Here is a 27772-nt window from a genome sequence, read left to right on the forward strand (position 1 = left end):
TCTAAAGTGCTGGAAGTACAGGTGTGAGCTACTGTGCCTGACCATGAACTCTGTTTTTAATTGTATTTAGTTTAATTCATTTCAATTTAAATGAGAACACATTGTCAGCCACGAACTCAGTTTAAATTGTATTTAGTTTTAATTCATTTCAATTTAAATGAGAACACATTGTGACTGTATTAAACAGCTCAGCTCTAAACCACTATATTATTGTGCTTTTTAGATATGACTAGAAGAATGGCACAGAGTTATTTAACTCTTAGTTGCAACTGTTATTTAAATCCAAAGATACAACATCTTTATGGGATTCTGGCTACCACCCATGAATTTGAAGTCTTCTAAATGGTGCCATCCATAATCTATGAAACATATGCCTCTCTAATTTCAAAGCACTGTCAGATCAAAAACAGTTATCCAAATACATTATGTTCCTTTTTATTGAAAGAAATGGAGGACGACCAAAGTGTTCTGACTCTAATTTGTCCTTACGTAAGGGCATAGGTGTGTAGATAAAAATAAAGAAAATCTAATCATAAGAGGTAGCGCATGACATTGCAGATTTAGCTGAAATTTACAAGTTCTATTTCTATTGATTTTTTATTGTATTTTTTTTATTTTGGAAAATTTAAAATGTATAAAACTTTTTTAAAAAGAAGAGGAAAGAATAATCCAAGAAATCTTCACCAACAGGAATTAATCACTGTCATATTTGAGTCAGTCTTTTTTCCTATGTATATACTATTTTTTAAATTATGTGAATTAATTCTCCCCTTTTTTTAAAAAAAAACCATATTATTGACTTAATCCTCCCCACCTTGTCTATCACTTTAATCACAGTAACTCTCCTTATTCTCAAAAAATAGATATTATTCTGAACTTGGTGTGTATGCTTTCAGTGCATTTTGTAAACTTTTACATGTATATTCACATATACTTAAAAGCACATAATATTGTTGATGTGGGAATTTTTTAAAAAAATTTCTATACATGATATCACACTGCGTGTTGTGCAGCGTCTTTCCACTTGTCATTTTTGAGCTGTGTGTATTTTGATAGATTTACATCTAGAAGTCATTCTATAATTATTAATTTCTAGGAACACACCACAGTTTATTCATTTCTTGCTGGCGGTTATTTAGGTTGCGTCAGTTTTTCATTATTTCCAATTATGTTGCAGTGAATGTCCTTGTACATATCCCCCAGTGCGTCTGTGCAAATATTTCTCTGTGCAGATAATGTTAAGATTATAGACTTCGCCCCTCTTCGATATTACTAGGTACTCCTGAAGCACTTCCAGCTTGGCTATGGTGTAGACACCCACCAGCAGCGTATGAACACACTCATTTCCCCACACTTACACCAACATCTGATACCAAACAACTTAAAAATTTTGCCCATCTGAAGTAAGTAGTTTATTGTGGTTCTATTTTGAGTTTCCCTATTTGCTAGTGAAGTTCAACATCCTTCCATGTTCATTGGCCATTTGAATTTCCTTTTCAGTGAAATCCTTGAACCTATTCATTATGCTGCTTTCTTTTGAGTTGCTCATCTTACTGATTTGTAGGAGTTCTTTATCATTTCTGGTTAGCAGTCACCTCTTACCGAGCATGTTGGAAATATTTACTCCCTATGTACAGCTTGTCTTTTAACCTTTTTACGATTTATTTTGTCAGGTAGAAGTTTTAAATTTTAGATTTAATAGTGGCTTCTAAAATTTCTTTTCTCATTCTTGTTGAACTGATTACAAGCCTTGTTAAATTGTCATGTGTTAAATTCTAGGAAAAGAGAGGAGACTCGTGTGTGACATGCTGAATTATTGGCCGATTGCCATTTCTCAGAGAAAAACGTTTTCTTGTGCATATTTATAGCATTTCCTTAAGGAGCAAAGTCCATTTTTATATCATTGTGAATGTTTTGTTGTGGGGGTAATGATTTTTTGATATCTAACAATAAAATGTTGACAGTGGTAAAATCTTTGTAATAGCTTATAAAGCAAAAATTGATTTTTCTCTTCTTTGCACACTCTTTGACAGCGTATATTCATGGCTCTTTTTCCTGGATTTTTCTAGTTATTTGGATCTGCTATCTATAATTATGCTGAAAATGATTTCATATGTTTAAAAATTATTTTAGATATCATCTGTCTTTAGACAGAAATCATAGCAGACTAGAGGCAGTCTACCAGCTTTGAATCCCAGCCTTCCCAACTATTAGCTGGAAACCTTAGGCAAGCCACTTTACTTTTTTGTTTCTTAGTTTCTTAATCTGCAAAATGGACTATCTATAAAATAGCATTGCAAGTGTTATGGACTGCTGTGAAGATGAACTGAGTGGTAACACATCAGAGGGTCCTGCAGCAGTGCTTGGCATAGAGAAAACACACTACAAGGCCAGCAGTCATTGTCCCTCAACTACCTTAAGATTCTTACAAATGAGGAGAAACAGTGTAGATTTAGTGCTCTCTGGAAAGTATATTCAAGTCAAAGAACAGCTGACGTCTCTAACTGTCGTTTCATATGCCATTAGTGACACCAAAAAATAGATGAATTACAGACAGTGCCGAGCACAACTGATCAATACAAAACTATCTTTTTTTTTTTTTTTGAGACAAAGTCTTGCTCTGTAGCCAGGCTGGAGTGCCATGGCACAATCTCGGCTCACTGCAATCTCTGCCTCCCAGGTTCAAGCGATTCTCCTGCCTCAGCCTCCTGAGTAGCTGGGACTACAGGTGCCTGCCACCACACCCAGCTAATTTTTGTATTTTTAGTAGAGATGGGGTTTCACCGTGTTGGCCAGGATGGTCTCGAACTCTTGACCTCGTGATCTGCCTGCCTTGGCCTCCCAAAGTGCTGGGATTACAAGCATGAGCCACCACACCTGGCCACAAAACTATCTTTTACAGATTCTCCCTCACACACTTTCAGCCACTCAAGTTCAGTGCTTTCTTACTACAAACACTTAAAATACAAGTTAAAAACACCAGAAAAACTCACAAAAGATATATCCTTCAACCACAACTCCAAAAGTCTGGCCCATCACAAGTGTGATGGTAAAGTTATCTAGGTGACAATGTGTTTGACTCCGCCTGCCCCAGGAGTCCATGAAGCTCTGTGAGGGCCAAGGCTGTGTCCATGCCAAACACATGTTGGTGAAATTCAGTCATTTCTAGGTGCTTAGCGTCAGGTGGGTGCCGCCTTCATTCTTTGTTTTAATGGATAAATAATAATTATATATTTATAGGGTGCAATGTGATATTTTGATATATATGTCCAATGTGGAATGATTGATCAAATCATGCTAAAAAGTCCATCACCTCATATACTTATCTTTTGTGGTGACAATACTTAAAATCTCCTCTTTTAACAATTTTGAAATATACAGTGCATTACTATTTATTATAGTCACCATTCTGTGCAATAGATCACTAAAGCTTATTTCTCCTGTCTAACTAAAATTTTTCACCCTCATCTCTCGCCATTTCCTCTCCAACCCCCTTTCCCAGCTTCTGGGAACCACCATTGTACTCTCTGCTTCTGTGAGCTTGATGTTTTAGATTCCACATGTGAGAATCACAAGTGCGATCATGCAGCATTTGTCCTTCTGTGTCCATCTTATTTCATTTAGTGTAATGTTCTCCAAGTTCATCTCTGTTGTCTAAAATGACAGAATTTCCTTCTTTTTGAAGGCTGAATAGTATTCCATTGTGTACACACGTTGTCTTTATACATTCATTCAATAATGAACACCTTCGTTGCTTCCATAACAGCACTGTGAATTCTGCAGTGAACACGGAAGTGCAAATGTCTCTGTGGCTCACTGAGTTCAGTTCCTTTGAATCTCTACGTAGAAGTGGGATTGCTGAGCCCTATGGTAGTTCTATTTTTAGTTTTCTGAGAAACCTCCACATTGCTTTCCATTATGGCTGTGCTAATTTACATTCCTACCAACAGTGTACAAGGGTTCCCTTTTCTCCACAGCCATGGAGAAACACTTGTCTTCCATCTTTTTTAATAATAGCGATTTTAACAGGTGTGAGGGAAAGGGGCCCTTTGTTTTTTCCAAGCATTTTTCATGTGTTCTGCCCGCAGCTCCTGGCTAGCTGGATGCCAGGATCAGGGCGTGTGAATGCCCTTTCACAGCTTCCCGGGAGTGCTGGGCTCAGAGTGGGAAGAGCTGAGTTTCAGGCCTGGTCCCTTACTAATAAACTATTAATTAATATAACCTCTCTGGCTTTAGGGACTCTAGGGGAGATGTGATCATTAAAGACTGAATGAAATTAAAATGTGAAATGATGTAACAACGTGGGACTTTAAATAGTGAAAGTGGAATTTCACCAGAAATTACTTTGATGGCCACAACTAGATGTTAAAATGAAAACCGATACATACGTAGGACCGAACATAAGCCACATTATTTTATGTTTACATTTCTGCACTCTTTCCTTACCTTGGTAAATCATTTTGAAACAAACACCCCTCCCCTACCCTGCAGCCCTTCCATTCGTGTATGATGCAATATTGAGCTGTGATATTTTCAGAAGTGTTTGCTGAGCAGTGGCAGCTTAACTAAAAGCATCCTCTCTATTTTGCTCTTGCTGTTGCATATGGGATCACTGCTCTCACCTGTTAACCCCCAGCAGAAAATCCGCCTGCTGAACAATAGCTTGCAAACGCAGCGTGGCACTCGGTGCTGGCATAAAGGAGTCAGCGAGCAGGGCGTGGGGTCAGCCTGCTGTTGGGGGCAGGCTGTTTTCATTGGCACATCCCTTTTGTGACGGATGTAGTCCTTGTTCTACCATCTGTACCAGGCTACACAGCGTCTATTTATTTGCTATCCTTGAACTAACAGGGTATTTTCCCCCAGCCATAAATGGGTTGGTGTGAGAGAAGCTTCTCCTGCTGAGGGAGTCACTTCTGCACTGCATCCTCTTTGTTAATCTTCTGCAAAATAAGGCAGTTTTCTGTTGAAGAGAAAGCAATCATTAATTTTTCATAAGAGCAGCAAAGTTGTGAATAGCAGAGGACCTCTTGAATAAAGAGCTTAGAGGTTCCAATAAGAGATGAATAACAAAGCCCGGAGGGGTAGAAAAAAGTATATCCTTTTTTATACTATTTATCATCAACCCCCCCTCACGCCCCCTCTATCATCCCCTGTTAGGAAGGAAGAAGCCATTTTTTGCAAGCTAACAGTCCTTCAAACCTCATGAACCTTAATTTTAATCCTTATCAGTGCCTTTTTAAATGAATAATACAGTGACCTTCAGCTTTGTCCTATATTATGTGAGGTTGATTCGTAAAGACTGCTTTAGTTTTTTAAATTAAGGTAGAAGCTATATGTATTCTACTCAATTCTAGCATTAGTGCTGTCCCAAGTGTGGCATTTATGTTCTTTTGCTTCTTTGGTATAAATAAATATCAAAGTAGGAAGACCAGTGAATTCTACAAGGAATAATAAACTAAAATAATATGGCATTGATTTTGTTCAGGATGTCTAAGTGTGTTTTTATGATTGTGTATGTTTATAGCTTTTTCACACAAGTGACATGAATTCTGGGCAATTAAAAAGGACATGAATTTCAAGACATTTAGGAAGAGAATCTGTTTTCTAATAGCTGTGCCTTTTACCAAGTTGTGGTTTTTGAGAAAAGCATTGTCAATTTCAGACCTCCACCTTGAGAAACTGGTGAGTTATTGCCATTTTGTGTTGTTTTACAGTATTATTGCCATGAGACCACATTAGGGAGCTTCATTTTGGCTGCTAAAGTGCAATATGTGGATATAACAATTTAATAAAGAAGCAGACAAAGATTCCTTTACACTGCATATGTATTATTTTCTTCTTGAGTTTCTTCTGACCAAGGGTTCTTAGACTGTAGCTTTGAGTCTTATTAGTGAGGTCTCAGCCCTTTTTCCTGTTGAGGAAGGGATGGGCCCCAGGAGCCTGTGAGCCTTGGACAGCCACAGAGGCAATTCACTTACAAATAGGAGGGGACCCCATCGTGAATGGCCTTCCACATGATGAATTTATGACAACTCATGTTCTCGCGAATTTCAGTAAACTAACAAACAGTAACAGACCCTATGCTGCTGGGCTAACTTCTCTGTCCCCTTCTCTCAGTCCTTCTTAGATCATTAATGTTGGTTTTTTTAATCAACTTTTTGTTGCATTATATAAATTACTCAAGTATTATTTAAATTACTCAAGTAATACATAAATATCAACTCCTTGAAAAAATCAAAGCATTACAGATAAGTTAAAAATCACCTTGGACCCCTACCACCATACAAGTTCCTATACTCCCTCCTCTCCCTAAGATCCTCATCCCTCCCAGTAACAATTGCCAGTTTAGCCTGAATCTTCTGAAATATTTTTTATACATTTAAGCACAGTAGCGTGAATCTATAGCACTAAGCAACTAGATAGCATTGTTTTAAAAAGGCTTTTTCCCCTGTATAGGTATAACATCGAATGTGTCTGTAGCTGGCTTTTTACCAATATTTCTTTAAGATCTTTCCAGGTCAATTCATATAGATCTACTTCATTGTTTTCATTGTTTCATAACATTTCATGTTGTGCCTGTGCTGTAATTTATGTAGCTTTTCTCCTATTCAGGGGCAATTGAGTTCCAGTTTTTCACTATTAAAAATGCCACTGTGGTGCGTGACTTCTTATGCACATGAATGCCTCTCTAGGTTTATACTAAAGATGGAATTTCTGGGTTACAGAATATGCACATTTTAGATAGAGTCAAATGGCTCTCCAAAATGGAGTTAATGTACATTTCTCTTCTTACTGAGATTGAACCACTTGTCGTATGTTTATTGGCTATTGGTGTTTCCTCCCTATTATTTGCTTATTCAAACACTTTGACCATTTTTCTAGTGTCGAATTAATTTGTAGGAGTTATGTGCATATGCGTGTGTATATACACATACACACACATATACATATGAATACATACACACACACACACACACACATATATATATATACATATACACACTGTATGTATGTGTTCCATATGTTAGCCTTCCAGACTATGGCCTGTCTTTTCAATTTATTTATGGTGTCTTTTGTCACCATTGTTTTTGACCTAGATTTATGTTTTTCAATCTTATTCTTTTTTTCCCTCCAAATTTCCTTGTAAATATGCTGCAGTTATCACTTTAAACTTATTATTAGAGAAATAACCGGATTCATTTGAGGTTTGGAGCTGAGACTCAGTGCTGACTCCTTGCTGTCCATCCCTCAGTTGTAGGGGAGCCTCATGTGGGGAGGGTGTGGTAATAGCTACTAAAATCCATTTTCAGCAGCCTGGGATGATAAAACAGCTTTGATCTGAATCTTTTCTTTCACAAATTTATGTGGATTGAAGGCTTGAAGTTTGGGGCAACATATATGTGGAGAGGGTGAGCACATTCATTAAATGTGGGAGGGTTTTTTCATTTTGACTTTTTTTGGTGGTTTTTTTTTTTTTTTTTTTTTTTAATAATTGGGAAGGAAAAGAAACAGTTCAGCAGTTTCCCTGCCATCTACTTTTCAGAAACTATGGGCCCACAACTCCCAAGGCTGTATTCTAGGTTTTATCGTGCACTTCAAATTGGGAGATATCTCAAAACACTTGCATTTAATTGGGAGATTATTAAAAACCATGAGCAAATGCAGAGCTTCTCGCCCAGAAAATGCTGCCAGTGTCCAACCTAAATGAGGACATTCTTCCCTTCCTGTTTCACAGTCCTGCCAGGAGCCGTATGAAGAAGGTAAGTCAGTTCGGGTGATGGGTACACCAGAGCTCAGACTTCACCACTACACACTACACACACGTAAGCAATCTGCACTCGCACCCCACAATATACACATATAAAATAAATAAAAACAAATTTTGAAAAAGTTCAACCAGGACAGGGCTTTTACCAGTTTGGTGTTCCCCAAACTTCAGTTATTTGCAAACCATCTTGACAAATGTTACTGTAACAACTTGCCTCCTATGCTATTGTTTGCTTAATATTCTTCTTAAACTACCTACTTATTGTTTGCAAATTTATTTAAAAGGATACATTTAACCTTTGTCACTAGCCATAGATGGAAAACCAGTTTCACTTGTCATATATAAAATAGACAGTAACCATGAAAGTAAACACAAATACAACAATGAAATATTAGCGAAATACTCTGAGCCAGAGGTCTGAGAATGAAATCTTTTAACAAGAGTTCTTGTTTAAAAGCCTACCAAACTAAGATTTTCCTCCTTGATATAAATAGAATTGAAAGAGGTTGAAAAAGGCATAACTTTTTTTTATGAGACTCAGGGCCCTACTGATTAAAATCACGCATCAACTTAGAATGAATGAAACATACAGAACTTTGGGTGCCTGCGTGTTTTTGTTGGTACGAGGTCATCATCTGTGTATTCAGGGCACATACTTTGCCAGGCCATCTGTCTCCATGCCATTTGGCTTCACACGTAAGCACTGTTCCATCAGAGTCACAGAGCAACAAGGCTTTTTGTTACCATGAGAGAGGGAGACAAAGAGAGACAGAGATGGGTAAGTGGCAGGAGGGAGACAGCACAATGAATCCAGAGGAATTGAAGCTTATATTGGGAAGAAAACAGCAAGATACTAGCTGTAATGTACACAGTCATGGCCATATGTAAAGTGCAGCCATGTTACTCAAGGGTCCATTTCTTTTGTTTTGGACTCTGATGTTACCAAGCACCTACTGTGTTTTTTTAAAACACATTGAAATCATACATATAGTTAAAAAACAACCAAGGAATACTAATAGGGTCATTAAATGATTGTCCATTAAATTTATTTCCTACCCCATCTTTTTTCTCCTCTCATTGTACTCCCAAAGGCAGCCAGTTTTAACCCATTCTATTGATAGACCTTCTGGTGGTTGGCTCCACATGTATGAATAATATGCCTTTATTTGGCAGTTTGCCACCTTAAAACAATATCAAATTTTTACTGTGTCAGATGATAATTAATATTACTATCCTAACCTTTTCCTCTAGCTTCATTATGTTTTCGCCATTGAAAAGTCTCTTGTCAGTCTGATTCTCAGTTCTTTATAGGTGATCTGTTTAATCCTGTGGAAACTTTCAGGGTCTTTATTTTTGTGATTCTGAAATTTCACAATAATATATAAGATTTTATGCCCAAGTAGCTTGGATTTTTATAAAGATGCCAACTCAGTTATTTCCTGTAATTTCTTAGTATTTCATGTATTTTGCCACTGTTGCAAATGGTATCTTTTTTAAAATTTCATTTTCTGATTATTCATTTTAACATATAGAAATACAACTAACGTTTATAGAATAATCTTGTATCCTGCACCTTGTTAAACTCATTTATTATAGCATTTTTGTACACTTCATTGGATTTTCTATGTTGACAATCATGTCATATGTAAATAAACAAAACTTTATTTCTTCTTTTACAATCTGGCCTTTTATTTATTTTACTTAACTTATTCCACTGGCTAGGAATTCTGGTGCATTATTGAATAGAAGTGTTGAGAGCAGACATCCTTGTCTTGTTTCTGATCCTAGGGAGGGAAATTTGGGCTTAAGTAATAAGTATTCAGTCTTGAGTATTATGCCACTTGAGTATATTAGCTGTATTTTTTTTATATGCCCTTTGTAATATTGAAGATGTTCCCTTTAATTCCAGCTTTATTGAGAGCTGTTCCAGGAAGGTATGTTGGGTTTGTTCTGATGCCTTTTCTGCATCTATTAAGATGATCATATGGTTGTATTTTAGAGTTTAGCAATATAGTGGATTATATTGATCACTGATTGATTTTTGAGTGTTAAACCAATTTTGCATTTCTGAGATAAACTCTACTTGTTCATGATATATTATTTTTTGCATATTGTTGGATTCAATTTGCTAAAATTGTGTTTAGAATTTTTCTAGGTTCATGAGGATATTAGTCTGTCTTCTTTGCTTATAATGTCTTTGTCCAGTTTTAGTATTATGGCAATGCTGACCTCACAGAATAAATTGGAAAATATTCCTTCCTTTCCAATTTCATGTAACAGTTGTGTAGAATTGGTATTATTTCTTCTTCAATACTTGAAATAATTCTCCTCTGAAGCTATTTGGCCTGGAGTTTTCTTTTTTGGAAAAGGTTTTTTTTATTATTATTATTACAAACTCAATTTTATTAACAGATAAAGGGCTATTAGGTTATCTATTTCTTCTTGAGTAAACTTTGGTAATTTATGTCTTTCAAGGAATTTGTTCATTTAAGTTCTTGAATTCGTTGGCATAAATTCTTCACAACATCCCCGTTTTTATATTTTCAGCATCTGGGAACAGTAGAGTGATTCCACTTCTTTCAGTTCTGCTGTTAGCAGTTTCTGTCTTCTCCCTTTTTTTTCCTGATAAGTCTGGCTAAAGGTTTTTTTATTATTATTATTATACTTTAAGTTTGGGAGTACATGTGAAGAACGTGCAGGTTTGTTACACAGGTATACATGTGCCTTGGTGGTTTGCAGCATCCATTGCCCCATCATCTACATTACCTATTTCTCCTAATGCTATCCCTCCCCTATCCCCCCACCCCCTGCTGTCTCTCCCCTAGCCCTCCCATCCCCCAACAGGCCCTGGTGTGTGATGTTACTCTCCCTGTGTCCACGTGTTCTCATTGTTCAACACCCACTTATGAGTTTTCTGTTCTTGTGTCAGTTTGCTGAGAATGATGATTTCCAGCTTTATCCATGTCCCTGCAAAGGACATGAACTCATCCTTTTTTATGGCTGCATAGTATTCTATGGTGTATATGTGCCACATTTTCTTTATCCAGTCTATTATTGATGGACATTTGGATTGGTTCCAAGTCTTTGCTATTGTGATCAGTGTCACAATAAACATACGTGTGTCTTTCCACTAGAATGATTTCTAATTATTTGGGTATATTCCCAATAATGGGATTGCTGGGTCAAATGATATTTCTAGTTCTAGATCCTTGAGGAATCACCACAGTGTCTTCCACAATGGTTGAACTAATTTACACTCTCACCACCCAGTGTTCCTATTTCTCCACATCATCTCCAGCATCTGTTGTCTCCAGATTTTTTAATGATTGCCATTCTAACTGGCATAAGATGGTATCTCGGTGTGGTTTTGTTATGCATTTCTCTAATGACCAGTGATGATGAGTTTTTTTTCATATGTTTGTTGGCTACATAAATGTCTTCTTTTAAGAAGTGTCTGTTCATATCCTTCACCTACTTTTTGATGGGGCTGTTGGTTTTTTCCATGTAAATTTGTTTAAGTTCTTTGTAGATTCTGGGTTAGCCCTTTGTCAGATGGGTAGATTGCAAAAATTTTTTTCCCATTCTGATAGTTGCTGGTTCACTCTAATGATAGTTTCTTTTACTGTGTAGAAGCTCTTTAGTTTAATTAGACCCTATTTGTCTATTTTGGCTTTTATTGCCATTGCTTTTGCTGTTTCAGTCATGAAGTCATTGCTCATGCCTCTGTCCTGAACGGCATTGCCTAGGTATTCTTCTAGGGTTTTTATGGTGTTAAGTCTTATAATTAAATCTTTAAGCCATCTGGAGCTAACTTTTGTAGAAGTTGTAAGGAAGGGATCCAGTTTCAGCTTTCTGCACATGGCTAGCCAGTTTTCCCAACACCATTTATTAAATAGGGAAATTTCCCCATTGCTTGTTTTCTTCAGGTTTGTCAAAGATCAGATGATGTAGATATGTGGCATTACTTCTGAGGCCTCTGTTCTGTTCCATTGGTCTATATCTCTGTTTTGGTACAAGTAAATACTGTCTTGATTGCTGTAGCTTTGTAGTGTAGTTTGAAGTCAGGTAGCATGATGCTTCCAGCTTTGTTTTTTCTTGTTTTGTTTTGATTTTTGCTTAGGATTGTCTTGGCTATGCAAGCTCTTTTTTGGTTCCATATGAAATTTAAGGTCTGTGAAGAAAGTCAATGGTAGCTTGATGGGGATAGCATTGAATCTATAAATTACTTTGGGCAGTATGGCCATTTTCACAATATCGATTCTTCCTAACCATGAGCGTGGAATATTTTTCCATCTGTTTGTGTCCTCTCTTATTTCTTTGAGCAGTGGCTTGTAGTTAGTCTTGAAAAGATCCTTCACATCCCTTGTTAGTTGTATTCCTAGGTGTTTTATTTTCTTTAAAGTAATTGTTATCAAGAATTCACTCATTATTTCACTCTCTGTTTGTCTGTTATTGGTGTGCAGAAATGCTTGTGATTTTTGCACATTGATTTTGTATCCTAATACTTTGCTGAAGTTGCTTATCATCTTAAGGAGATTTTGGGCTGAGATGATGGGGTCTTCTAAATATACAATCATGTCATCTGCAAATAGAGACAATTTGACTTCCTCTTTTCCTAATTGAATATGCTTTAATTCTTTTCTTTGCCTGACTTCCCTGGCCAGAACTTCCAATATTATATTGAACAGGAGTGGTGAGAGAGGGCATCCTTGTCTTGGGCCAGTGTTTAAAGGGAATGCTTCCAGCGTTTTTCCATTCAGAATGATATTGGCTGTGGGTTTGTCATAAATAGCTCTTATTTTGAGATATGTTCCATCAATACCTAGTTTATTGAGAGTTTTTAGCATAAAGCCTGCTGAATTTTGTCAAAGACCTTCTCTGCATCTATTGAGATAATCATGTGGTTTTTGTCTGGTTCTATTTATGTGATGGTTTATGTTTATTGATTTGTGTATGTTGAACCAGCCTTGTATCCCAGGGATGAAGCCGATTTGATTGTGATGGATAAGTTTTTGATGTGCTGTTGGATTCGTTTTGCCAGTATTTTATTGAGAATTTTAACATCAATGTTTATCATGGATATTGGTCTGAAGTTTTCTTCTTTAGTTGTGTCTCTGCCAGGTTTTGGTATCAGGATGATATTGGTCTCATAAAATGAGTTAGGGAGGATTCCCTCTTTTGTATTACTTGGAATATTTTCAGAAGGAATTGTACCAACTCCTCTTTGTACCTCTGGGAGAATTCGGCTGTGAACACGTCTGGTCTTGGACATTTTTTTGTTGGTAGGCTATTAGTTGCTGCCTCAATTTAAGACCTTGTTATTGATCTATTCAGACTTTTGACTTCTTCCTGTTTTAGTCTTGGGATGGTGTAGGTGTTCAGGAATTTATCCATTTCTTCTAGATTTATTGGCTTATTTGCATAGATGTATTTATAGTATTCTCTGATGGTAGTTTGTATATCTGTGGGTTTGGTAGTGGTATCCCCTTTATCATTTTTTATTGTATCTATTTGATTCTTCTCTCTTTTCTTCTTTATTAGTCTGGCTAGTGGTCTGTTTTGTTGATATTTTCAAAAAACCAGCTCCTGGATTCATTGATTTTTTGAAGGGTTTTTTATGTCTCTATCTTCTTCAGTTCTGCTCTGATCTTAGTTATTTTTTGTCTTCCACTAGCTTTTAAATTTCTTTGATCTTGCTCCTCTAGTTCTTTTAATTGTGACATTAGGGTGTTGATTTTAGATCTTTCCTCGTTTCTCTTGTGGGCATTTAGTGCTATAAATTTCCCTCTACACATTGCTTTAAATGTTTCCCAGAGGTTCTGGTATGTTTTGTCTTCATTCTCATTGGTTTCAAAGAACATATTTATTTCTACCTTCATTTCATTATTTTTCCAGAAGTCATTTAGGAGCAGGTTGTTCAGTTTCCATGTAGTTGTGCAGTTTTGAATGAGTTTCTTAATCCTGAGTTCTAATTTGATTGCACTGTGGTCTGAGAGACTATTTGTTATGATTTCCGTTCTTTTGCATTTGCTGGCATTTGCTGAGGAGTGTTTTACTTCCAATTATGTGGTCGGTTTTAGAATAAGTGCAATGTGATGGTGAGAAAAATGTATATTCTGTTAATTTGGGGTGGAGAGTTCTGTAGATGTCTATTAGGTCTGCTTGGTCCAGAATCTGAGTTCAAGTCCTACATATCTTTGTTAATTTTCTGTCTTGTTGATCTAACATTGACAGTGGGGTGTTAAAGTCTCCCACTATTATTGTGTGGGAGTCTAAGTCTCTTTGTAGGTCATTAAGAGCTTGCTTTATGTATCTGGGTGCTCCTGTATTGGGTGCATATATATTTAGGATAGTTAGCTCTTCTTGTTACATTGATCCCTTTACCATTATGTAATGCCCTTCTTTGTCTCTTTTGATGTTTGTTGGTTTAAAGTCTCTTTTATCAGAGACTAGGATTGCAACTCCTGGTTTTTTTGGTTTTTTTTTTGGTTTTTATTTTGTTGTTTTTTTGTTTGTTTGTTTGTTTGTTTTCCATTTGCTTGGTAAATCTTCCTGCATCCCTTTATTTTGAGCCTATGTGTGTGTCTTTGCACGTGAGATGGGTCTCCTGAATACAGCACATCGATGGGTGTTGACTCTATCCAATTTGCCAGTCTGTGTCTTTTAATTGGAGCACTTAGCCCATTTACATTTAAGGTTAATATTGTTATGTGTGAATTTGATCCTGCCATTTTGATGCTACCTGGTTGTTTTGCCCATTCATTGATGAAGTTTTTTCATTGTGTCGATGGTTTTTACAATTTGGTTTATTTTTGTGGTGGCTGGTACTGGTTTTCCTTTCCATGTTTAGTGCTTCCTTCAGGAGCTCTTATACAGTAGGCCTGGTGGTGACAAAATCTCTCAGCGTTTGCTTGTCCATAAATGATTTTATTTCTCCTTCACTTATGAAGCTTAGTTTGGCTAGGTTTGAAATTCTGGGTTGAAAATTCTTTTCCTTGAGAATGTTGAATATTGGCTCCCACTCTCTTCTAGCTATAGGGTTTCTGCTGAGAGATCCGCTGTGAGTCTGATGGGCTTCCCTTTGTGGGACCCAACCTTTCTCTATGGCTGCCCCTAGCACTTTTTCCTTCATTTCAACCCTGGTGAATCTGATGATTATGTGTCTTGGGGTTGCTCTTCTTGAGGAGTATCTTTGTGGTGTTCTCTGTATTTCCTGAATTTGAATGTTGGCCTGCTTTGCTAAGTTGGCATACCTTGCTAGGTTGGGGAAGTTCCCCTGGATAATATTCTGAAGAGTATTTTCCAGCTTGGTTTCATTCTTCCTGTCACTTTCAGGTACAATGATCAAACGTAGATTTGGTCTTTTCACATAATCCCATATTTCTTGGAGGCTTTGTTCATTTCTTTTCACTCTATTTTTCTCTAATCTTGCCTTCTTGCTTCATTTCATTGAGTTGATCTTCAATCTCTGATATCCTTTCTTCCACTTGATTGATTTGGCTATTGAAACTTCTGTATGCTTCAGGAAGTTCTTATGCTGTGTTTTTCAGCTCCATCAAGTTGTTTATGTTCTTCTTTATGCTCATTATTGTAATTAGCATTTCATCTAACCTTTTTTCAAGGTTCTTAGCTTCCTTGCATTGTGTTAGAACATGCTCCTTTAGCTCAGAGAAGTTTGTTATTACCCACCTTCAGAAGTCTGCTTCTGTCAGTTTGATACTCATTCTCCATCCAGTTTGTTCCCTTGCTGGTAAGGAGCTGTGATCCCTTGGAGGAGAAGGGTGTCCAGATTTTTTGAGATTTCAGCCTTTTTGTGCTTGTTCTTCCCCTCTTCATGGGTATATCTACCTTTCATCTCTGAAGTTGGTGACCTTTGGATGGGGTCTCTGAGGAGATGTCCTTTCTGTTGACATTGAAACTATTTATTTGTTTGTTAGTCAGTCTCCTCTTCTGCAGATCTGCCAGAGTTTGCTGGAGGTCCACTCCAGACCCTGCTTGCCTAGAAATCACCAGCAGGGGCAGTAGAACAGCAAAGATTGCTGCCTGTTCCTTCTTCTGGTAGCTTTGTCCCAGAAGAATACCTGCCCCAGACTAGCAACAGCTCTCCTGTATGAGGTGTCTGTCAGTCCCTGCTGGGAGGTATACCCAATCAGGTTACACAGGGGTCAGGGAGCCACTTGAGGAGGCAATCTGTCCCTTATCAGAGATGTAATGCTGTGCTGGAAGATCGTCTGCTTCCTTCAGAGCTGGCAGGCAGGGACTTTTAAGTCTGCTGTAGTTGTACCCACAACCGCGCCTTTTCCCAGGTGCTCTGTCCCAGGAAGGTGAGGGCTTTATTTATAAGTCCCTGATGGGCTTCTGCCTTTTTTCAGAGATGCCCTGCCCAGAGAGAAGGGAGTCTAAAGACAAAGTCTGCCGGCAAAGGCCTCGCTGAGCTGGTATGGGCTCTGCCCAGCCACTATGTAAACTTCCCAGTGACTTTGTTTACAGAGACTAGGTTAAAACCGCCTGCTGGAGCCTCAGCAATGGCAGACACCCCTCCCCACAATCTCGACTGTCCCAGGTTGAGCTCAGACTGCTATGCTGGCTACAAGAATTTCAAGCCAGTGCATCTTAGCTTGCTGGTCTTCGTGGGGGTGGGACCCGCTGAGCCAGATCACTTGGCTCCCTGGTTTCAGCCCCCTTTTTCATGGGAATGAGCTGTTTTGTCTTGCGGGTATTCCAGGCACCACTGGAGTATGGAAAAAAAAAAAAAAAGACTGCTGCAGCTAGCTCAGTTTCTTCCCAAATGGTCACCCAGTTTTGAGCTGGAAACCCCAGGTGCTGGTGTTATAGGCACCAGAGAGAATCTCCTGGTCTGTGGGTTGTGAAGACCATGGAAAAAGCACAGTATCTGAGCCCAAGTGCCAGAGTGCCAGGAAAAGTCCCTAATGGCTTCCCTTGGCTAGGAGAGGGAGTTCCCCAGCCCCTTGTGCTTCTTGGGTGAGGCAACACCCCACCCTGCTTCAGCTTGCCCTCCTTGGGCTGCAGTGACTGTCTAACCAGTCCCAGTGAGATGAACCAGGTACCTCAGTTGGAAATGCAGAGATCATCGGCCTTCTGCATCCCACTCTCTGGGAACTGCACACCAGAGTTGTTCTTTTTTGGCTATCTTGCCAACCCTCCTTCCAACAACATCTGGCTAAAGGTTTATCAATTTTATTGCTCTTCTCAAAGAACCAGCTTTTTGTTTCATCAATTTTTTTCTATTTTTTTCTTTTTTCTATGTCATTGTTTTCTGTTCCTATCTTCATTATTTCCTTCTACTTAAAGTTTGATTTGCTCTTTTTTTTTTTTACAGTTTTTTAAGGGAAACACTAAGACTCTTTATCTTTTCTAATATAAGCTGGTAGTATAAAATTTCCCCTAAAAACTGTTTTAGTGACATCCTCCAAATTTTGATATATTGTATTTTGATTTTCATTTGGTTCAAAATAATTCCTAAATTCCCTTTTGAATTCATCTTTGATCCATGAGTTATCTAGAAGTATGTTGTTTTGTTTCCAAATATTTGAGGATTTTCCAGAGATCTTTCTTTTGACATTTTTAAATTAATTCCACTGTGGTCAGATAATACATTTTTGTGACTTTAATCATTTTCAATTTAAAAAGACTTATGGACCACTGTATGATCTATTGTTATAGATGTCCATGTGTTATTGAAAAGAATGTGTATTCTGCTGTTTTTGGAGTGAAATGCTCTATAAATGTTCGTTTTAAAAATTACTTGATGATGTTGCTCAGATCTTCTATTTTCTTATTGATTTTCATTCTATTTGTTCTATATATTATTGAGACAGAAGTTTTGAAAATCTGACTATACAATGAGAACACGTGGACACAGGGAGGGGAGCACTACACACTGGGGTCAGTTGGGGGAAAATAGGGGAGGGACGGTGCGGGGTGGGGAGTTGGGGAGAGATAGAAAGGGGAGAGATTCCAGATGTAGGTGATGGGGAGGAAGGCAGCAAATCACACTGCCATATGTGTACCTATGCAACAATCTTGCATGTTCTTCACATGTACCCCAAAACCTAAAATGCAATAAAATAAATAAATGGAAAAATAAATAGAAAAAAAAAAGAAAATCTGACTATATTTTTGGATTTGCATGTTTGTTCTTTTAGTTATACCAGTTTCTATTTCATGTCTACTGAAGCTTTGTTAGTAGGTGCATACACATGATTTGTGATTATTTATGTCTTCTTGATGAAGTGACTCCTTATCATTGTGAAATGATATTTTTCATCCCAGGTAATACTTTTTGATCTGAAACCTCTTTTGTTTGATGTTACTATAGCTTTCCTTGATTGGTGTCAAGCATAGTATATATTTTTTCATCCTTTTACTTTTAACCTGTTTGTGCCATCACACTTGAAATGTGTTTCACGTAGGTAACATATAGTTGAGTCTTGCTTTTTAATCCAATTTGACAATCTCTTCTTTTTAATTGGGTAATTTAGACCATTTATATTTCATGTGATATGTGATGTAATTAGGCTTACATGCTAATTTTTGTGGGAGGGTTTTGTCCCATCTCTTCTTTTTTTCTCTCTCTCTCTCTCTTTTCCTGCCTGATTTTGGATTAAATGAACAGTTTTTACAGTTCCTTTTTGTGTTCCTCGTTGGTTGTATTTTAGTTATTACTTTAGGACTTACAGTACATATATTTAGTTTATCACAGTTTACCTTCAAGTGATTTTATGCTCACATATAGTGTAATAATTTTGCAATAGTATATTTTCATTTTTCCCCTCCCAATCTTTTTTGAAATTATTGGAAAATATTTAACCTCTGCAGATTTTATAAACCCCACATTGTGATATTATTTTTATTTAAAGTTAATTGTCAAACACTGGAAAAAAACCTAGGCAAAAGCATTCAGGACATTAGGCATAGGCAAGGACTTCATGACTAAAACACCAAAAGCATTGGCAACAAAAGCCAAAATAGACAAATGGGACTTAATTAAACTCCAGAGTTTCTGTACGGCAAAAGAAACAATCATTAGAGTGAGCTGGCAACCAACAGAATGGGAAAAAATTTTTGCAATCTACCCATCTGACAAAGGGCTAATATTCAGAATCTACAAAGAACTAAAACAGATTTAAAAGAAAAAAACAAACAAACCCATCCAAAAGTGGGTGAAGGATATAAACAGACACTTTTCAAAAGAAGACATATATGAGGCCAACAAACATGAAAAAATGCTCATCACCACTGATAATTAGAGAAATGGAAATCAAAACCACGTTGAGATACCACCTCATGCCAGTTAGAATGGCAATCATTAAAAAATCTGTAGACAACAGATGCTGGAGAGGATGTGGAGAAATTGGAACACTTTTACACAGTTGGTGGGAGTGTAAATTAGTTCAACCATTGTGGAAGACAGTGTGGTGCTTCCTCAACGACCTAGAAATAGAAATTCCATTTTACCCAGCAATCCCATTACTGGGTATATATCCAAAGGATTATAAATCATTCTATTATAAAGACACATGCACACGTATGTTCACTGTGGCACTGTTTACAATAGCAAAGACCTGGAACCAACCCAAATGCCCATCGACGATAGACTGGACAAGGAAAGTGTGGCACATATACACCATGGAATAGTATGCAGCTATAAAGAACGATGAGTTCCTGTCCTTTGTAGGGACATGGATGAATCTGGAAACCATCATTCTCAGCAAACTGACACAAGAACAGAAAATCAAACACCACATGTTCTCACTCATAGGCAGGTGTTAAAAAATAAGAACACATGGACACAGGGAGGGGAGCATCACACCCTGGGGTCTGTTGGTGGGGTCCAAGGGAGGGACATTGGGGAGGGGGGTAAGGAGGTCAGGGAGGGATAACACGGGGAGAAATGCCAGATGTAGGTGACAGGGGGATGGAGGCAGCAAACCACAATGCCATGTGTGTACCTATACAGCAATCCTGCATGATCTGCACATGTACCCCAGAACCTAAAGTACAGTAAGAATAAATAAAGTTAATTGTCTCTTAAAGCAATTTTTTAAGTTAGAAGTAAAACATACACACACACATCTGTATATATATGTACATGCGTATACATACACATATGTACACACATACCCATTTCCAATACTCTTCATCCTTTGTATAGATTTCTGTTTCCATCTGGTATTATTTTCATAATCCTTAAAGAATTTTTTTTAATTTTATGGCAAAATCTGACAGTGATGAATTCTCTTAGCTTTTGTATGTCTGAAAAAGTCTTTATTTCCCCTTTATTTTTAAAAGATCTTTTACTAAATATAAAATTTTAGTTTGACAGTTTTTTCCATTCAGTATTTTAAAAATGTTGCATCATTATCTTCTCACATGCATTATTTCTGTCTAGAAATATATTATACAATAATCCCTGCCTTGATTCTCTCTATATAATGTACCTTATCTGAAGCTATTTTTAAGATTTTCTGTTCATGACTTGTTTTGAGCAAGTTGATTATGATGTACATTGCTTTAATTTTCTGTATATTTCTTGCACTTGGAGTTTATTGAATTTCGTGGATCTCTGGTTTTATTCTTTCTATCACATTTGGACATTTTATATCCATTATGCCTTCTAAGTTTTTTCTTTCCTGCCCTTTGTTTCGGGGACTCCAATTTCCTAAGTATAGACTACTTGAAGTTAGCCCACAGCTCACTGATGCTCTACTCATTTTATAAATTCTCTTTCCCTTTGTCTTTCATTTTAAATATTTTATAGCCATGTCCTCAAGTTCACTAATCTTGTTTTCTGCAGTCTCTAATTTGTCATCATTCCCATCCAATGTAATTTTTATTTTAGACATTGTAATTTTCACCTCCAGAACTTTTATTTTAGCCTTTAGAAATATCTTCCATGTATCTACTTAACTTTTTGAACATTTGAAATGCAGTTATAATAGCTGCTAATTCTGTGTTAATTGGGGGTCCATTTTGATTGATTGATAAGATATCCTCTCACGGTCCTATTTTCCTGCTTTTTGTATGCTGGTTAATTATTGACTGGGTACCAGATATTGTATATTTTACTGTGTTGGTACCTGACATTTTTATATTCCTATCAATATTCTCAAGCTTTGATCTGAGACACAATCTCATTGCTTAGAAACAGTTTTATCCTTTGTCCTCACTTTTAAGATTTGTTAGGTGATACCAAAGCAATGCTTGGTTTAGGTGTTATTATCCCCTACAATAGAGGCAAACTGCTCTGTGTATGTCGAGAATCTTAAGGTTTCCCAATTCTGGGTCTATGTGAGTAGCAGGCACTGTTATTCAGTCCTTTTGTGCGGGTTTCCACCTGGCCTTAGGTAGTTTACTCACATGCATACATACGCTTTTCAGTATTCTGCTGAACACTCAAGAAGGACTATCTTTATTTATTTTTATTTTTATTTTCACCCAGGCTGGAGTGCAGTGGCATGATCTCGACTCACTGCAACCTCATCCTCCCAGGTTCAAGCAATTCTCCTGCTTCAGCGTCCCAAGTAGCTGGGACTATAGGTGCATGCCACCATGCCTGGCTACTTGTTTTGTATTTATATATATATATATATATATATATATATATATATAGAGAGAGAGAGAGAGAGAGAGAGAGAGATGGGGTTTCTCCATGTTGGCCCAGGCTGATCTCGAACTCCTAACCTCAAGTGATCCACCTTCCTCAGCCTCCTAAAGTGCTGGGATTACAGGTGAGCCACCATGCCCAGGGAGAAAGTCCTAGTGTTTTCTCTCTGTGAAGCACTGTCAACTCCAGTACTCTTCTCTGTAAACTCCAGCTGCCTCGGTCTCCTCAGACTCAGCTTCATCTACTCAACATGAGGAGTCCACTGGGCTCTGCCTGCATTTGCCCTCTCATGCTGTAGACTGGAACTTCTCTCCAGGCAGGAAGCTCAAAAATCACCAGGCCCATCTCATTTACTTCCCTTCTCTCAAGGATCACTGAGTGTTGGCTGATGTCCGGTGTATTGTGTACTTTTGTTTCATATATTTTGTCCTGGGATGCGGGGAGGGAGGTTAGGTGGGAGGATAAATCAAGTTCCTATTACTCCATTTTGGCCAGAGGTGGAAATTTGGCATTTACTCTCATTTTAGTGGGGTTTTAGATAGGATAAGAAATAATACATGTGCTCATTCCACTGTATTGACCCACAAGCACATTGTACATTTTTTTAAAAAATGCTGCTGCTTCTGGCATTGTAGCCTCTAACACTTAGTTCATGGTTTTGTTAATTATTTGTCCAAGTTTATATTCTCTAAATGGACTTTTTGAGAAGTGAGAACTGTGTCTCATTCACTTTGGGATAGTCTCAGTGCTAAATTGAAGCTCTATAAATGTTTGTTGACTGGATTAGTGAGTTAATACTATTATTGTCTTATTGGTAAAATTGCAAGTTAAAAGAGTCAAGACTGAAGGTAAGAGTGCTTTTTAATTAAAACCTTTGTAGGGAAATGCAATTTACCCTTCAGGACATTATTCTTTTCAGGCTGCAGCTTTTAATGTTAACATTAGCACCCTCTTCAGCCTTTGTGGCAGGAAACACTTCTTAAAAATGTTGTCACACATTTTCTGGTAGAATGTATATGCAACATTTGGGGGAATTTTGTTCTTGGCCATTTATCCTGGTCATTTTCTAACCTGATCTCAATGTAAAAGTTATTGTGGAATAACAGAAAGATGTATGTTTCCAATCCATCTATTCTCTTGTTTAGGGTGTATGTGAAATACCAATTTAATCTTTTAAAGGAACCTTAAGGTTCCATATATAATTATAAATACAAATAGGTATATTTTAAGTTCAAATTTCCTCAATTTTTCTCCTGTTCTAAAGAGTGTACAATTGTATCATATGTTCTCTCAATCTTTCAAAGTTTTAGAAGCTGAGAAATTAGAGCAAGATCATCAGAATATGTCACTTGTTGATTCCTTTACTTATAAAGGCAGCATTGCGTAGTGATTCCAAATACTGTGGAGCCCGATGGACTGTGTACAGCTCCACCTTTTACTGGCTGTGTGGTCTTGAGCAAGTCACTAAATCTCTCCAAGGGTGTCTTTCCCTGTGTAAAAGGGCTTAATAATAGTACATTCTAGGGTCATTAAGAAGATTAAATTGGTTAATGTTTACAAAGTGTTTTAAATGGTGCATGATATTCATGGTAAGTGTTATATAAGCATTAGTTTAAGCAAAATAAAATATAGTGAAATTGAATAAAATAAAACTAAAGTGTTATTTTATAAATCTTTCTGCATTTAATTCTTCTGACTTTCCCAAGAAGTAAAAATTACACTCTTTATGAAGTTATGTCATACTTTAATAGCTTGCATTTTTGGAAATCAGTTGAATATTGAGGGGATAAAGAACACTTCTAGTTTTCCTTCAAGATCTTCTACAAAACAGTGACGCCTCAATGGGTATGAGATAAAACTTGCAAGGCTTTGCTACTTTTCTCACAGGGTCGATTTTAGCAAGGTTTTGCACTTGGTACCTTTATTTTTCCTTCAGTCTAAACTTTCGGTTGTCCATGATTCAACCTTAAATTCCATCTCTGAACGTCCCCTTCCTCACCACCAAGTTGATTCTAGAGATTTTTCCCATCATGATGTTCAAGATCTTTTTTTTTTTTTTTTTTTTTTTGAGACGGAGATCCACTCTGTCACCCAGGCTGGAGTGCAGTGGCATAATCTTGGCTCACTGCAACCTCTGCCTCCCAAGTTCAAATGATTCTCCTGCATCAACTTACCAAGTAGCTGAGATTACAGGCACCCACCACCACACCCAGCTAACTTTTGTATTTTTTTAGTAGAAATGATGTTTCTGCATGTTCGCCAGGCTGGTCATGAACTCCTAAGCTCAGGCGATCCACCCACCTCGGCCTCCCAACGTGCTGGGATTGCAGACATGAGCCACGTGCCTGGCCCAAGATCTCCTCTTATCTCATGTTGTCTATTACCCAGGACACTTTAATACCATAAATATGTTTTCTAACCTTATTGAGTTCTTTTCTAATTTAACATCCTTATTTTCTATAGTGTTCCAATTATGAGCATCTGTGACTTGCAGAATTTGTCAACTTGTTAGAGACAGACATTTGATTTAGCATTCATTTCCATTTTTAAGCTTATCTGTCTTTTTTATTTGTGTTTGCAGAATTTTCAATTTCTCATCAATCTCTCTGGGTTACTATTAATGTCCTAGCATCTCATTGTCCAGATTATTAAGAAGTTAAGAAAGCTTAGTCAGCAGTAGATGGTTGACTGTATTTTGTAAATATAAGACTCAGCTAATCACTCTTTGAAATTTACAGGGGCATTATTTACTTAATAGTTTTAGTATGTTTAATGCCATCTTTGAGAGACTTCTGTGCACAATCTCTTATCATCTCCATGTATTTGTTTCTAGCTGGGTGTTTGAGGTTAGATAGGCTCACAAGGAGTTTATAGAAACAATGATGCATCAAAAATTCACATCTCATAATTAGAGTAATTTTCAGTACAGCCCAGTCCTGTCCAGAATCAGGAGACTTGACAGGCCGCAAACCAAAAGGGCATTTGAAATACTTACTGCTCATCCCTCCACCTGCTCCCCCATGCCGGGGCAGGCGCTGTGGTGAGCGTGTGGATGGCACAGGCTCTGCGGGTGTCTGACTAGAGAGCCTCAGTTACGTGCTCTCCACCTCATCACACAGCAGCCCCGTGTAATAGAAATCACTTATTATGAGGGTTGGCTAAATAAAGGCACATTGTGACCGGTCACAATTCCTAAATGAATCCTCCTGACTGATCTGGTTCTGACACTTTCAAAGCTGCTGTTATCACTGAACATGAACATGTGGAAAGAATAAATCAAGACAGGATGATAAAATTCTTAAATGCTTTTGCTTAAAATTATTCATTCTCTAGTATGTGTGTAAATGGGGACACATACACACACTCCACATACACTCTTGCATATGAAACGGTTCCCTAGGTGCACTTTTATCATTTTATCCCATCTCACTTTGGTAGTTCCTGTTGTAGTCCTTCTGTAGACTAATTCTCTAAATACTTAGAAAAATAAGAGAGTCTTTTATCTGTGTGTAGTCGTGGATTTTGCTGCCTCTTAAAGCATTCTCTTTTCTGAGTTCTTAAGTGTTAGAAGTGGGAAAGCCATCTTTCTTTCAAATTTAGCAGATAGCATTTCTGTGCATATGTACTTAAACCATATACACACTTACACTGTAATAGATACATCATGGAGAAGCAAACCATAGGCTTTTAGCACTGTCAGGCATGAGCTCTTTCCCTCTCATCTCCACCTGGAAAGATGTTTAGGAGAATGGGAAGCCTCTCTGGGTGTGTATTTATAAGCCTTGCTGGAAAAAAAAAGTCGATTATTTTTTAGACTCAGATCACACCATAATAAATGTGAATATAAACAATCACTTAAGTGCTTTCTAAGCACTGGCTCTATCTATGATCAGACTTCCTTCTTTTATTTAGTAAAAAGCTAACAAACAAGAATAGAGTGCCCTTTGCATGTTTCATATTTTTACTCATTATGGAGTCCAGTGGTTGAGTAGACTCATCTGATAGCCAAGAGAAGCAAACAAAATTGATTTCCTGTAGCCCACAGTGAGTTTCCCTAGATTTAGAGAGCAGGTGATTCTAAGACGGATGTGAAATAAAACTCGCAAGGCTTTGCTATTGAGAGACCTGGGCATGCGGCGGAAAAACCAGTTGCCGTCCTTGGGAAAGCGAGGCCTCTCTGCTCCTTGAATGAGCTGTTTTAGGATGTTGCTCATGTGCAAATATTGCACTTACCGCGGTGTAAAATGTCAAGCCATCACATCCCTGGGATAGAAAAAATTAAAGGATTTGTGTTTGTAAAAACATGTGCCTATCAAGGTAAGTGATTAGGGTACATGAAAGAAAGAAAATATGGAGACGTAAAAATTGTGGGTTCTGCAATCAGACCCTCTGGATTTAAATCCTACCTCCACTTGCTGAGTGATATTGGGCTAGTCATTGAACCTCTCTGAGCCTCAGCTTTTTTCCCTGTGAAGTGGGGAAACTAATAGATAACCATAGGTTTATTGTATTAAATGAGTTAATACATACAAAACAATTCACACATAGTAAGCATGAAATAAATTCTAATTATCATCATTGTTATGCACTAAGAAAGGATTTTTGCAACTAAAGTATCAAAAGAAGTGAAGATGCTAAGGAATTCTTTGGCTTTACAAGATGAATTCCATACAAAATGAGGCCGTCAGACAACCAGATTCCATATGACAATGAGAAAGTTCCCGCACAGTACTTCAGGCTTCATCTAGGGAACATGTTTAAAGGTACCAAGAATTTTTGTGTTTTTTTCCAATTTCAGCAAATAAAATTCTCATTCCTTTCTGTCTGTCTCTCTGCCAGTGCTGTTGCTTTCTCTTACTCTATAGTCAGTGTTTCTCTTCCTAGTTTCTTTTTTTACAACTAGTTGTGAATTCTTTATTCTCTCACATAGACATATGACAGTAGGGGAGGAGGGCATGTGCATTTCCTCAATGTTAGCAGGAAGTCTGTCTTGCCATCTCCATAGAGTGGAAAATTCAGCAGGTAGAGCCTGCTAATGTCATTCCCCTTTCAAATCACATTCAAAAGTGTACTTAATACACGATGTACATTAATCGGACATTTTGATCTTGAGTAATGGTGATGCCTTCAGAAGTTTAGGGTGGGGGCATGGGTTTTATATATGCTGGAAGGGTCCCTAAGTCCTTGGGTGACTTTGGAGCAGTCTCTATGGGCGCTCCACCCATATCCACTGCATCTTTGTCAGACATATGGCCCCTAGGCTCCTGGAACCCACTTTGTCCATAGGCATGGAAAGGTGAAAGTGCCTAGGAATTCATATCTCTCTGGGGGCACTCTTAAGCAATGGCTGTTGGTTATATGGGTATAAATACCCGAACTCCCTCACCACTTGGCTAAAGTAATTCCAAGCCACATACTTTGCAGTTTTCCAGAGTTACCCTGTGAGATTCAACTGCTGTCACCAGCTGTGGTAGCTCACTTAATAATGCATCCTATGTTGTGTGGCCACCTTTCCTTCTCTGTCTCACTTCTCCCTCACTACCCAGGCTCTCTGTGTCTCTCGATATACCACTCACTTGTTCAGGGTCACTTCTGGAGTTTCCAACCCCAGACAATGTGCGCACTTTCAGAGGTAGAGGGAATCTACTAAGTCTAGACCCAGGTATCATCAAAACTACGCTGGGCCCCAAACTGGCAGCATGCATTCTGGCAGAGCTCTGCTTTTCCCAGGTTTGGAATTCCGCTGACTCAGACCCTGATTTGTCATGGAGGCAGACCTGTCAAGGTCTCATCAGAGGAGCTGCTAGGGAAGTGGACCAGGATCACAGCTGCCCATTCTCTCACCCCACCTATCTTCTGCAGAGTGGCCCATTTGTGCTTTAGGAGGAAGAGTGCAGGAGCAGTGGTCAGCATGCTGTGAACGTTACTTTCTGAGCATGGGTGGGTCTCGATAAATGCTCCTGTCCACTTCATTCCCTCTTAATAGACCCATCAAACAAGAGCTCGTTGTTTTCCAGCGCCAGCCTAGGTAAACCAGTCATCTTGTGCCCCAGCGTGTCAAAGAAAACGCCTGCTTCCCAGAAGTTTCCCACTAATGGGGAAAGAACTTGTTCACACAGCCTTTTATTGTAAACCAGCTCATTCTTTGGCAATCTGAAACCAAGACTGCACATTTAGCCAGGCGGGTCTTTTCAAAGCATGTCCTTTACCATAGTGTCCATTGCATTATGTCTTCTTTCTTGTTTTGTGTTATCATTTTTGTGACGCATTAATGCTCAGTGCACAAACTGAAGCTATGTGGCATCCGTATCATGGTGTATTAGGATTCCAAAAAAACATGCAATCCCTGAGCAGACAATAAATTTGATTTTGCACAA

The 27772-nt window shown here is 37.9% G+C and overlaps 1 long non-coding RNA gene across 2 annotated transcripts; it reads left to right on the forward strand.

Annotated features, from left to right (window-relative positions):
• LOC116534905 lies at positions 1–27772 on the forward strand. 2 transcript variants are annotated; one of them, XR_004261943.1, is made up of 3 exons: positions 1–1403; positions 25989–26158; positions 27126–27772. It is a non-coding gene; the product is annotated as an uncharacterized LOC116534905 (long non-coding RNA). The 2 variants fall into 2 exon arrangements; XR_004261944.1 differs by having other exon boundaries at positions 27171–27772.

Source organism: Sapajus apella, unplaced genomic scaffold (genome assembly GCF_009761245.1).
Source record: "Sapajus apella isolate SASKATOON/1434 unplaced genomic scaffold, GSC_monkey_1.0 scaffold90, whole genome shotgun sequence".
Lineage (NCBI taxonomy): Eukaryota > Metazoa > Chordata > Mammalia > Primates > Cebidae > Sapajus > Sapajus apella.